Genomic DNA, 14869 nt, shown 5'->3' with positions numbered 1-14869 from the left:
TTTATATGAAAGATCTGGACTTGCCACATTAGCTAAAAAATAACTTGCCGTTTCTGGTCCCCATTACAGATAAAGTTCAGGGCCGATGTGCTAATGTTTCATGACCAAAAGGAATCTCAGTACTTTTTGGATGGATTTCTATAGTACCTCAGGAATAAATGGAAGATTGATGAGAATCTCTCTGCAGTTGTATGGGAATAATTCAAATCCTTCCTCAGATTATGTCTCCCTGTCACCTGGGACATGCAGCCTCATGCTCAAAAGGGAAGCCCAGATGCTGCTCATCACCTCTAACATCTTTGGCCATGGTTTGTCCAGGATGAGGCCAAGATTGGGTATAGTCCCCATCACACCACCCCAGGCAGGAGATGAGGTAGTTCCAGACTCAGTCCTGGGAAACTGAGGCTCTTCCTGCTAATTTCAGACTCAGCTGAAGCACTGAGATATGAGGTGTGAATTCTAGCTGCCCACTGTTACTCTGTTTCAGTTAGACAGGTATTTCAAAATGGGATTAGCATAACTGATCACATGCAAGAGGAAAATTGAACCTAACCTTACACCATACAGAACAATATATTCAAGGACTAAATTTTAAAGGTATGTGGTATTACAGATTTAAAAGGTTCTGTCTTTCCTAAGGAATATGTTCACTCAAGAATAAAAAAGTTATCTACTCAAAGTGTACTAATCCTCTAGATGAGCTGATCTGTTCTTCTACTTAGAGCCACCAATAAACCATTAACCTCTGATGTAGTACACATCCCACGCTGTTCACCCAGTCACATCAGGGAGGTGGCTTCTTTAGTACATTCTTCTATCTAGTGTGTAAGAACATCTATCCAGAGATATAAAAGCCACCTGTAATTGGAGTTCTGAGCTCTTTGGCCATTATGACAACTTCCCTATACAGTTTAAACAAAACTCAGAGCCTGAGTGAGCTAACAGGAAAGGTAGTGAATATATTCAAGGAGGCAGCAGCCAGACTCTGTCCTAACAAATCAGAAGGCTCCAAAGTGTCAGAGAAATGAAGCACTTGCTCATTTAAGAAACCATATATTTGCATACTTTCATGTGTGCTTCTTTAATAAAAAGTTGAAGTAGAAAATCATTTCTTTGATAACCTGCCTCAGAGTTCAGTGACTGAATTACACTTTGAGGACTAAAAAGCCAGTGGAAACATCCATAGCTTTTTCTTCCAGGCATCAGACTGAAGCTTGCTGGATTCTTCAATTGGAAGGATGATGGACATTTTGTCTAGTGAAGGAGAGGATTAGAAAACTTGGATCAGAAAGGGACTAGTTCCTGAAAATTCACCTTTTATCTAATGCATTGAAATTTAGCCCTGGTGGAATCAAATCTCAATCATTATGAAACAGGAACTAATGAGTAACTCCTCTTGTTTCCCATCTTCTGGAAACTTCTGGCTGTTGCTCTGCTTTGGCCTATCAGAATCATGCCAGCAGAATCCCAACTCATGTCTGCCTCCTCCAGAGAGCTACCTACGTACTCCCAAACCGCCTCCTTGTTAGGGAGTCAACGTTCCATCAATGAGTTCAACCCTGACTACCCAATTTACAGTTTAGATCTTTGCACCTGGGTATGTCTGAATGAACCCCTTTATCCCTACTCCATGTATAGTGTGAATACTTTCTAATGGGCTAGAAAGTTTACTTATGTTTAATCTACACTAAACTTCTTGACGGCAGGATATTTTTCTTGCATTCACTTGGTATTCACCTGTACTTACAATTGTGTCTTACACATAGTAGGCACCCTGATTGAATCTTCATGTTATACAGAGAGACCTGAAAATTAGGTCTAACCGATCCCACCAGTTCCTTCCAGAATGTAATATTTGACTTTGTATCTTGGCCACTCATGATAGTTCTTATCTTATAGGTAAGAATACAGCAGTAGGATTGTGCCAGTGACCACATATCTTCATTCCAGGTATGCACTCTGGTAGAGAAGTTATCCCTGGGTGGTTCTGTGGCCACTGAGCTTGGGTCGTGACTTAATTATCTGGCCAATACACAACCTCCCTAACAGGAGGACTATATCATGCTATGGATCTCCAGGTATCAATGTTGTCTTAGAATCTAGGTGTAACAGTCATGAAATGTTTGGGTCAGAGGAATACAAAGTGTAGGACACCCAAGTGAACAGGGTAGGCCATTTGAGAAATAAATGGGAAGTTATTACCATGTATACTTGCCATGGGGGTCACATGGTTTTCATCTTGGGGATGTAGTTCTTTCAATCCTTGGTTTCTAGGTCTGAAAATGCTCAGGTCTGGAAACTTGGCAGGTGATCATGACAGGCTGCCCTCAGCCTCACCCTCCATTTTTTGTTTATTTCGGTTGCAATGATTGAGCTGTAACTCTTAGTAGTCTATCCTGCCCCTAGGGATGCCTTGTTCTAGTAACCATTTTAACTCTCCCTGGTCAACCCTGCTGATCTTGTGTCTCATTATGATAATTGTCCCAAACTTTCTTTTGATGATTTTACACTGCCTCCTAGTTGCTATTAATTCCGGATTGTATCATCCCTACTGCTTTAAAGAATTCCAGATTTGTAATGTCATCTCTATTGTCAACCTTGGCCTACAAAGAGTCACCAATGAGTTTCTCAATAATGCTAGCTCTCAACAATATTTCATTGTTAACAATTCTTTATTGCTCAGTAAACAGTGTCCACTGGGCCTTTCTGCTGGAGTTTCCATCCTGACATTCTAGCATCACACTTCTTTATTTTTAGTCCCATTTCTATTCATCTCGCAGACCCAGCCCTAAGAGATGCAGGAAGGAGGCTTTTCTGTTAGTTCTTTTCATCAAGAATCCAAAGACCTGTAAACTTCCTTCTCCTATGATTAGGAAGATAGCAAGGCAAAGAGGATGATCTGGGTTCATGATGTGAGGTGGTACCAGGAACTTACTGTCAGCCAGAATCCAAATAATCACAATGATCAGTCAACTGATTTATTCTATTGATAAACTTTACCTCTGCAGGAATATTCCGGAAGCAAGATGTAGTGTTAATTCCACTCCTGATAAATAGGGATTGTGAACTCTTAGAATCAATCAATCTTGACTCTAGAATCATGATTCTTCTAGTCTCTGGGGTCATTATGAGCCGATTGGTTTGCCTATTTAGAACTGCCAACAAGCTATTAATCTCTCACACGGGTATAGATCTTACTAAGTTGGAACAGAGAGGCTCATCTAATACTTTTCTGTCTGCAATGTGGAGCTCTCTCTAACGCAGATGTAAAAGAAGCCTGTAACTTGACTTTTAAGCATTTGGCCATCATAGCAAGGTGATCAGGACAGTTAAAGCAACACTCAGAGCCTGGGTTAGCTGAGAGGGTAGGTACGTGCGTAAAGGAGGCAGTGGCCATGATCTGTCTCATCAGACCACGAGACCTACAGAGCAGAGGAGCACTTAGACCAAGGAACAGTGTATTTGCCTGATTTTCTATTTATACTTTTAATTGAAAAAGTAGCAAAGTGTTTGCTAGCATCAGGATCTGAAAGATTGTCTGGTTGAGGAGGAATGGCCAATGGATCCCGAGTGGCTTGTTTCCTCTACTCGCCAGCCTCAGGGGTAGCTTGATTTCTCAAATGGAAAGATGACAGAAGTATATTCATTTTTTTCTAGTAAATCAAATGATTAGCTTCGGTCAGAAAGTGACTAATTCCAAACTGCTGAAAATTCAGCTCTATATTGTATTAAAAGTTTCCCAACCATGATGACAAGTATCAATTAGATGATGGATAACTCCCTTCTGCCTCCCATCTTCTGGGAGTCTCTTGGAAATTGATCTGCTTCCCTCTCAGAAAGATGCCAGCAGATCTGTCTCTTTTCTGTCTCCTTCACAAAGCTATGTCTTTATTCCCTCTTCTCCTAGTTTTGGGTCAAAATCTCCTCAAAATTCAATCCTGAACAAGCATTTTAAAAGTTAGATCCTTGCATGCTGGCATGGTTGACACCCCCACCTACCTTATCCTGTTCCATTTATAGGCCCTAATGGACTAGAGACTTTATTTTCAGTATACATGAAACTTCTTGATTTCAGCAATTTCTTTTGAGTCCATTGAATGTCACCAGGACTCAGTGGTATCTGACACATAGGCACCCACTGATACAGAAGGTGAAGATTAAGTCAGTTAGGTCTAACTACTTCCTTCCATGTTGCAGTATTTGATTTTTTTATCTTGGCCAAATGTCGAGTTTTAGTGTTGTCCATTTTGGTCTTCATTATGATAGTTCTCTCCCAACCCACAGGCTAGGGCCTTTCAAGCCAATCTGGCCCATCAATGGATAAACTGAAGTTAGATAGCCATCTAAATTCAAGACACTTCATATGAGATGAAGCTGATCTACGGCTCATGGACAGAGTGACCTGCACATTCCATTGTGGAAGTCAAGAATGCATTAATTATCTGGCTTTACAATCCCTACCTTGAGTATAGAAACATGTTCCCTCAGATGTTGGATAGAAAAAAAAAAAAAGGTAATTGAAGCAGAAAGAGGCCAGATTCCATCTCAGTGGATCAGAATCCCCCCAAGTGTCACCACAGAAAAGAGAAAAAGCACTTAATTCAAAAATGGATTTCATATTTTCCTGTATGCTTAATAAAAGTTTGAAGTAGGAAAGCATTTGCTAGCCAGCTTCACAAATCAGAATCTCAAACATTTAATCAGTGAATAAATGGCAAGTGGAACCATTCAGTACCTAGTTTCCTTTGGGCTCCAGACTCAAGGTAGCTACATTTTTCCAAATGCATGGCTAACACACATCCATTTTGCCCACTAAAGCAGATAACTAGAAAACTTGGGTCAGAAAGCAACTAACTATCTACATCAGCTGTTGATATGTTACATAAGAGATTGAACAGCCACGGTAACAGTTCTCACTAAAGAACAAAAACTGATGGTAACAATTCCGACTTCTCATCTTCTGGGGTTCTCTGGGAGTTGTTCTTTCTGGTAAGGAAGATGCAGGCAGATCTGGTTTGTGTTTGCCTTTTTATACCTAAGCTTACTCCCTCTTAGTTTTGGGTCAGAGTCCTTTCAGTGAGTTCAACACTCACTGCCCATTTAAAATTTTTATTATTGCACAGTAGCATGCTCAACTCCATTTATCCCACTCCATTTGCAGTGTAACACTTTCTGACAAGAGAGCTTAAGTTCTGTCTAAAATATGCTTGATGGTAGGGTTATGTCTCCTGCGTTCACTGCATAACTTCAAAAATTCGTAGGACTCACAATAATGTGTGAAACATAGTAGGCACCCATCGACTGACTCCTCGCCTGATACAACAGGACCTGAAAATTAGATCTAACAACTTATTGTTGCCAATTCCTTCCAGGATGCGATATTTATATTTCTGTCTTGACCATTTAAGGCCAAGTTTGAGAAACTTTCATTTGGTCATCTCCTTGATTACCCACAGGCTAAGGAAACAACAGTAAGGCCCTACCAATGACCAAGCACTTTGTTACAATAATGCAGTCTGGTACCATTCCTACCTTCAAGCTTCTCCAACTTTTTTTGATCCCTTTCATTCATCTTATTGACTAGAACCTTAACTGATGCTGGAAGAAAGTTTTCTGTTGACATCTTTCATCAGGAATAATGTCAAGATCTGTAAACTCCTTATCCTGGGATTATGATGATACCAGACCAAGAGGTGGTCTGGGTTCATGGTATAGGAACTGATCTCAGAAGCTCTGTCAACTACCATGTCTAGATAATCACAATGAACAGTCAACTGAGCTATGTATTGGAAAGTTTACCTCTCTAGGAATGTTCCACAGAGGCAAAGATGCAATGCTAACCCTACTCTCTTTGAACAGGGATCATAAGTTCCTAGAATAGGAAGCCAGATATCCACGGCCAGTTTTGGAGGATAACCTCTGCTGATCAAATAAAATTATGGCATGTTATGATTTTGGAATAGAGATTCTTCTAGTCTCTTTCATGAGGCTTACTTGGGAACCACATGGTTTCATTCCTTTTGGGTAAATATTGTAATTTCTGAAGAGACTGTCCCTATATTACTAGACTAGGCTCTCAAATATTCTTGATTTACCCAACACCTAATTAAGAACAATCTCATCAGGCTCCCCTGTGTTATGGGTTCCACAGCTGAAGACATAGGAATACTTGACTCTGGTGGCAGACTCGTCAAGAGAAGGTCCTGTGAGGAGGATAGTTATAACCTCCAGTGGCCACACCTCTAGGTCCCTTGAAGCATTCATATCAAAGCCACTCTCCCCATGCTTCTCACAGTCAGTGATTAAGCATGACTAGTTATTACATATCTGCCTTTCCTGTTCTTTGAAATCCTCTCTACATGGATACCACGGCCACACCTCCCAAGGGCTGCGCCCCAAGGACAACTGGAATACTAAGGTAGACCCTTTCCGGGTTGACAGGGACAATTCAAGCACTCCCAAACAGCCGCACAGTTCAAGGAAGGTTGGGAAATGTGGTCTTGGATGCTTCTGTGCAAACTTTCCTTTCTTCACTGGGGTCTCACCTACATCAGACTAATGGTCCTCCCAGCCCTCTTCCATTATTTCCTTTCACACAAGTATTCCTCAAGATCTCTGTTCCTTTAAACCCATCTCGGCATCTGCTACTTTCAGGACCTGGTGTCCACAAACTGATATGAATACTAAGGTTTAGAAAAATACCCCCATTTCTTGCAGTATTTTCAGTTTGTTGAGGAGACATGTTTCACTGTCTAGTCCTTAGATGGATTAAATACCCAATTTCTCTCCAAAAATAGTTTTATACACCTTCCTACCACTGTTTCAAGCCAATTTAGTCCTTTCAAAGGGAAAAAAAGGGACAGAGAAATATGTAAATTCAAGGTATTTTACAATATCCTGAAATGAACTCAGAACCGCATGCCCCCCACAGTGACCAGCATAACCTATTATGGCAATCAAAATGGGGGGCTGATTGTCCAAATACACAAACCCATATTTGAGTACAAAGGTGTATGCTCTCAGTTATTGGAGAGAAGTCAACAGTGACACCTGGGATCAGCGTGAACCCCTAGATACAACCTGTGACCTATTTGCAAAGGGACTGGAAGCAAATGATGTCCTTGTCACAATATCCTGTTCTGCCCTGAATCAGATTCACTTGCTGCTAATCCAAAGTCAGTGATGGGTATTGAATCTTCCAGACATTTTATATTCTGTATTTCATACAGAGAAGCTTCAAGAGTACCAGCTCTTCTCATGTTAAAGAGGAATGCAAGGTGACTTCAAGCAAAGTGCACAATTATCAGTCTTATTCCTTGGAATGTAACACAGTGTTTCCCACCTTCTAAGTTTTCATCAGTGTCCATGGCTTTAGGCTTGGTAGATTTCATTAGTTTCAGATAGAGAAAAGAAATGATAGGGTCACAGTGATTTGAATTTATCCGAGGACTAGTGTGCATCTTCTGACAGATCTGAAAATGTGAAGCCTTGCGTTAGAGACACCGATCTTAAAGTGGTTGAGTGGAAATACCAAGTAAAGTGACATGTGAAATAAGAGGATGCTGTTCGTGACCTTGTTTTCTAGGCAACAGCATGATTTTATAGTTTGAAAAGTAAAGTGTCTCAGCTGAGGCTCCGGGAAATCTCAGTGCATAGCCTCTGAAACTCAGACAGGGGGAGAGCAGAAGTTAAAGTGTGCTGTGTTGCGAGCTCAATGTGTACTTTTACATTGGGGTTTCTTCCCTTCATGTGATCTACTGCAGTGGCTTTCAATCCTTGTCAGGCTCTGCTCCTGTGGGAGAACTCAGATTAAGTAACCACAGTTTGGAATACAAAGTCTGATCATTTGTCTTTGAGAAACGGGATTGTAGACAGATAGCCTAGTAGTATTTTATTCTATCCAGTAACAATATGAAAGATTTACATTCTTCAGTGAGGATTTTCTGGCCATGGGGGCAAAATTCAGCCAGATTGTTTCCAGAAACATACAATCCATTGCCATCGGTAACCACACCCAGCCTCAAAAACAGCTCTTAGGCTTTGGACCCATCCTGGATGAGCCATGGCTGGGAAGCTATAGATTTAAGATCAGCTGGTACACATGAAGCAATGCAAAGCCTTTCTACATATTGTACACCATGTTGATCCAGGTTAGAACTATCTGCCAGTTTTTCTAACCTGCCAGCTAATTTATAAAAAGGCCCTAGAAGTATGAGAATCCCACTTTTGCCTACTTCATTTGTAGACTTCCCTTCCAGACAGAACTTTTACCATGCCCTAGCAGCAAGGCCATGGGGCCTTCAGTGGAACAAACTGCACGCATTGTATGGTGGCCACTGATACAATGCAAAGTCCTTCCACGAAGGGCTTGTTACTTCTGGGCGTGGCATAGGCAGCCTTCGTCAGCCCCTTCAGGCCTTGCTTCAGCTGCATGTGCCTCAGGTCACACGTCTTATCCAGTGAGCAACTTACATGGCAAGAGAATGAATTTACATGGTCATACCTTTCAGAACAGGTCTGGAAGTGCATTCTAGCTCTAGAGCTTCCCTAGTGGATGGCTGAGGCTGTCTGGGGATCTATGCCTGTCGAATGGAGTGGGAGGAAGCAGGAGAGGGCAAAGGGCCAGTCTGTGGTACGATGTCACCCCATTTTTATCCCCTCCCTTAACATCCCCTCCAAATTATGAAAGCAGTTCAAGGGAGTTAGTGACCAGCCTGTGGTCTCTTTTGTTGTCACCGCTTGTGATTTTAAACTAATAAATAAATCCTTTAAAGATCAGAATCATTGTTCAACCTCAGTCTCAAATTTCTTGTGTGAAACATCATTTGACTATTGATTACAAAGCTATTTTTCGCTCTGGCCATGACTGGTAAAGGGCTCCTATCCAAGAGTCACCAGTTTTTTAATAAGCTAAGTGATGATCCACATAGAAGTAAGGTCAGATACAGAACTGAGAAGTCAGAAGATGGCAGTGGCCAAAGTCTGTGGAATGCTCAGAAGCTGTCAGGAAAATATCACACATAGAAGTCACATACAGTTCTTGCTCCTTACACCATAGGAATAAGACTGGCTGTTAATACAAGGTAAGAGGCAGACAGTGCTCAGGCCCAAGGAGGCTGAAATCTCAATCCATCCTTCAAACAGCCGTACCTTAGATTACCTTCATTATCTGCCATTATTATTTTATGTGTGAACTTGTATTAAGACTCCCTGATTCCTTGTACCAAAATCAGGGGCTGACACCGGGTCTATTTTAGCCATTCCTAGTATGCATGCTTTGGACTGGAATATTTCTTGCCTCTTGTGGCTAGATTACTTGGATTCCCAAAGCAAGTAGTTCTCAGGGAAGCTCTTATTAAGACCCCTTAGCATCACTTATCTCATGATGTGTGTCTCGGTGACCATCCTCTTCTAAGTGCACACACTAGATCATTCGTGCTAGTCATAGTACAACAGTGCTCACTTTTGCCACATGTGCAGCAGCCTTGTGGCATGGTAGGTACAGAAGCCTAACTACTGTAATGTCTTAGCTCTGATTTTCCCTGGATACCATCACACTGGTGATAGATGCAGGTTTTTCTATCTGTGCCGTTGGCAAGACGCCAAGGGTAATCTTTCCCTAAACAGCCCAAGGAACGTGGAATAATGACCAGTCTTTCCAATGGATGACACCAGCTGTGATAGAAACAAAGATGTATCATCTAGATCCCCTTCCTTGGAGGACTTGCTGCCCAGATGGAGAGAAGGTATTCAGTAGACAGCCTTCAGCTGTCTGCTCCTCCAGGGTCCAGCTCAGCTGCAGAGAGCTCTACCGTCTGAGGTTAATCTCTTTGGGAGAGCAGCCCATGTTCAGTGAGTGACTATGCAAGGGAAGTTACATAAAAACTTGACCCTCTCAGCCCAATGAAAGACGATTCTAACAGGCAACTCTCAATCCAGAGTTCCCTCTTCCTGCCAGGTTGACAGGGACTTTGGTGCTAAACTCTACATTCAGTTTTGAAGGCCCCATGTTCTATTCCAAGCCTGTGCCAAGAAGTCCTGCCTGGCTGCTTTGCTCAATTTAACATCCTCAGTAGTTCTTGGCGGGTCAGTATCACATTGTCACAGAGCGTCTTCCACTCTAGCTTCTGTGGCAGCCACAGAGGTACACTCCTCAGATCTCCCCTCCAGAAGAACTGACCTGTTGCTGCAGATCCTTCAAGATCCTATAGTGCTCTTCCCAGAGGCTCCTACCTAGTAATTGGGCACTGTGGGAGTGGAGCCTGGGTATTTCCATTCAAAGAAGATTCTTCTATGGGCAGTCTTTGTGCTTCAGCTCCCTGGTGGGCTGGCTAAAATTCTCAGTTGCACTGCAATTCTGAATTCCTCCTATTCAAATCTTCCTCCCCACTTCTTTTCACAAGTGTGAGATCTAAGGAATAGTGTAAGGCTCTTTCTACCTAATCCTGTCCCTTCCCTTTATCTTTCTTAGATGTGAACCACAATAAACTTTTTGAACTTCTGATTCCTTCTTGGGCCTGACACAGCTCCATAAGTTACTCAGATTTGGTGCATGTAGTTTCAGATTGATTCATGTGTTCCTGTGAAGGTCCTGAACTGAGGATACCACCACTGAACTCTTGGATCCTAGTTAGGACTTGAAAGATTTTAACCCAACCAATGTCTTCTTGGTTCTGAGAGAAAATAAAACCCCCTGACTCAAGTGGCAACACCAGATATAAGCCTTATTTAAGGAATGGGCATGTCAAGATGGGCCCCAGGGAGATCTTTACCCCAAGAAAGGATAAAGTAGCCTCTCTAAGAACTACCAAAGTCAAGAGAATTCTGACAGAAGAGCACCATTTTCCAGATCTATGCAGAGCTGGTCTCAGCCTGTCAGGATCTCAGTTATAATACAACTTGGAAGTGTTTCTTATATATTCCAAACTATTAAGAATACTTTAGTTATTGACCTTAATAGATCAAGATGTCATGGAACTACAGGACCAAGTATGAGTCTTAGTTGCTTCTTGGCAATATTTAAATCCAGGATACTCAGTTCTTCCTTCCAGTGGTCCATTTAGCCTTCAAATAAGACACAGCCAACTCCAGTTCAAAGACAGAGGACCTAGGTCACTATTAGCTATTGGTGCCCTGTGCTGAAGAAGAAGGGGGAGAAAAAGACCTAAGTATTCATACAAGTGTTACAAACTAAGATTATTTCCTCGTATAATTGGAGGAACCAACATTTTTAGTTTTAGCAGGTAACTCAGAATTCAAGAAATGGCTTATATGTAACTGATTTTTTTGTAGGTAACCACATTTTTTTATATGTACCCACATTTTTATTTAAGGAACTAGTACCAGAGACCCTTATGGCTAACTGGTTTTTTGCTCCTTTGCATCTGCTCCGCACCCAAAGACAGCCACCAACTTGGATTTCAGAGATTGAAGATTTGCACCCCACCGCCATTAGTACATGTGCTCGACGGTATAGCTAGTAGGAGCTGTATTAAGGAGTATATACCAACTCAGGCTGATGTTACAATACTGACGCAATCCATAGCCCACCACATGCCAACGTGTACCATGATATGCATGGTGGTAACTGTTTACACAATAAATAAGCATGCCAAGTGTAAGCTTTGGCCAACACATAAAGACATCATGGAGAATAGAGTCATAGATGAGAAATGATGCCAAGGTTGACTTCTTTGTACCTGATGAAGACAATATTGAACACAAGCTAAAAGACTGTCACAGTATCAAAGAAAGGAAGCCAAGTCTTCCTTTTTGCTGGATGTGAAACTTTGGGATAAGAAATCAAGATTAAAGGAGCACATCAAAAATGTTCAAGCAGTTGGCTTTTGGGATCCTTTTCAACTCATCCCAGTAGGATATAACAAACTTCAGATACAGTACATAGCAGCTGAACTTGCAAAGACAGGTTGCAAGAATAAATGAGATTTTTAGGATTATTTATAGTCTGTTCATATGGCTACTTTTAGGAGGGCCTAAACTTATGCTTGACAATTGCACTCGAGTTTGGAAGACTTATTGGCAAGCTATTATGAGTCTATGCTGGACATATTTTGTTTGTCCCTCTGTATCATGATTTCTGTCCCTTGTTAGGAGGCTAAAACAGTAACATTTTTTCATACAGGACTACTGGACTCCCTGGTTTGAGTCCAGGGGAAGTCTTAGCAAGAAATCAACAGGGAAGAGGGGTAGTATCAGGGTGATTATTTCCTCGGCACCCACTCATGAATAGAAGTTTCATCCATCGACAGAAACTTCCTATTTCTCACTAGGCAGAGGACTTCTCCTTCCAGAGATTAGTGTTCACACATCCTCCTTCATTTGAGCCTTGGGTGGTACATCTTTGGTTTCAAAGTCATTGGTTACCACTTGCTCAGAGTTACTGCATTCTCCTTTGTGAGTTTTCCCCTTTGCAAATAAGACCTTCATTGAATTATCCTAATTTGACTGTGCTGTTTGCATTTTCTTGGGGTCCCTGACTAATAGAACACAAGCCCCGTATAATGTTCTCAGCCATCTTGCTTACTCAAGGGCAAGTAACAACCTCTGAACCTTTAGTTTTTCTGTGGAATTGGGATAACAGTCATTGAAGCATTTTTCAAATCTCTACTTTCTTCCATGGTTCTTTTGATTCGTTTGTTCTGTGTTAATGCATTTATCATCAGTGATAATAGAGCAGTATCATTGGGGAACATGGCTGGACTAAGTATTTACTGAGTAGAAGAGTTATTTTAAAATGCTAAGAATTGACTGGATAAGAATCAGACAAATTGGATTCTGCATATAGAAGGAGTATTTAAACTTATAATCTTGTTTTGAAAGGCACTAGTAAACATTTAATATTCTTTTATTTATCTTCATGGTATTGATTATGCAAAGCATAATTATCAACTTCTAACATTCCTTCTTAGGTGAATAATCTGTACATTGAGAACTACCATGCTTGTCAAACAGAACTGTGTGAGGGTGTGTAGCCCTGTTTCAGCTTGCTCTAAGATCCTTTCCACATAGACCTTCCTTACCATCTGGAATCCCTATTTTTCTACCCATAAAAATGTTAAAGGTGTAGTTAATGAGTATGGAAGAAGTTAAAACATAGAATCAGTTTCTCAAATCTGATTTACCACAGGTGCCTGAACCCTTTGGCTAGTTTGTTTTATTGTATTTGACTAGACCTTAGTTTCCAAAAAAACTATCATTTAAATGCCAGGGCTTCACTCGACTCAGATCCACACAGGAGAAGGATCCAGAGCATATACAATGTCATGGCAACTGTAAAGGCAACACCTCCAAACCTCTCTCATTGGTATAACAAGTGTTCGTGACTGATTCCCCAAGAACACAGATTTGCAATGTTTGAAATCCCCAGATGCATCATCCTCATTGATCTCCAAGCTAAAGATCAGAGAAAAATCAACTCAGAAGCCAAGCTCAGAGCCTTTGTTAAAGGATGGCTAAAGAATGAGACTTCAAGGAGATCACAACAGCAGCTCTTCCTGGAGGACAGAGGGTCTCCTTATAGTTCAGCTCGCTCCACCAACAGGTCTGAAGCTTTCTCTTTACAAAAGCTATAACACTAGAGCCAGGCATCAACTAATTCAGGCATACAATGGGAGGGGTGTCTTGCAGAGACTGGGTATCACCAGCAAGATGGCTCTCTGAAGACAGCGGATGGACATAAAGAGCCTAGTCCTGGGATGGACTGTACTCCATCTCCTACTGGCAGATTTGAAAAAGTTAGACAGATTGAGTTCTGACAACATATTCTGGATGGGAGGGTGAGAAAGGAAGATCAGAGGCACAGGGTAAATTGCCCTGGGGTTAAGTTTAGCTAAAGTGTAGTTTTGTTGTGAGTGACTTACTGTTTCTAATTCTTTCTGCATAATCACTGATCATCACAGTGGAATAGTTTCCATGGCTGGGAGGCAAAAGCAGTATCAAGAGATATAAATGAGACAGGAGACAGGAGAAGTTACCAGCTCAGGACCCTGGTGAAAGCAATTGTTAGGAAAGGCCCAATACAAGCAAAATGGAAGGCCTCAAACCAGAAGGTAAGGGACTCCCCAGGTGTAAGGGCTAGGGCTCAGCAAGGCTGTCCTCATCGTCTAAGCTGGGAGAAGGTAATGGTGGAGAGAAACAGCCAGTTGTCAAGATGAGCTGATGACTACTCCCCAATTCTCATGAGCCAGATCTTTGCATTCAAGGATCTGGGTCCAGCATTTTGTTGCTGTAAAGCAGGAAGCATAAGGCTTTCCATTTGAGGTTCTCAAAATATGAGAATGTCTCAAGTTCCTACATAAGAAGGCTTGGGTTAAGAGGCTGCCAATCACTGATTCTATGATCAGAGTGATTGACTGCTAGACCTGTGGTTTTCAGGCGAAAGCCGGTCTTCCTTCTCAGAGGGATTGGAAAGGAGAAATTGTCATTCAGTAGGACTCTTGAAGAATTGCACCAAGAGGTGGTGAACCAGGGGACACATATCCCAGCAGGACTGAGGTGTGAGCCACGCAAGGTGCTCCCTGCCATAGCTGCAGGCTTTGTGTTGCTAGTTTCCATCAGATCTAGGGCTTCTATCAGTGCCCCTTAGGATGAGCTTTGAAAGAGGGTGACATTTGCCTTTTCTCTGTTTATTTGTCCTCCTGTTTTCCAAGGAAAACTCCAGAATTAGGTCTTTCAGTGAAGAGACGTAAGAATCTCAAAGTTGGTTGAACCAACTGGGTAGGAATAAGCTTAAGAAACATTGCCTGAGTGTGTCCAGCACGGAAGTCCATGTATCAAATGGGCACCGTCCCTAAGTTACATTGCCAAGATAAGGTATACTCAGGGCTCAAAGGATACTTGTGAATCTCGT

Source organism: Vicugna pacos, chromosome 13, assembly GCF_048564905.1.
Source record: "Vicugna pacos chromosome 13, VicPac4, whole genome shotgun sequence".
In the NCBI taxonomy this organism is placed as follows: domain Eukaryota; kingdom Metazoa; phylum Chordata; class Mammalia; order Artiodactyla; family Camelidae; genus Vicugna; species Vicugna pacos.
This window is presented reverse-complemented; position numbering follows the sequence as displayed.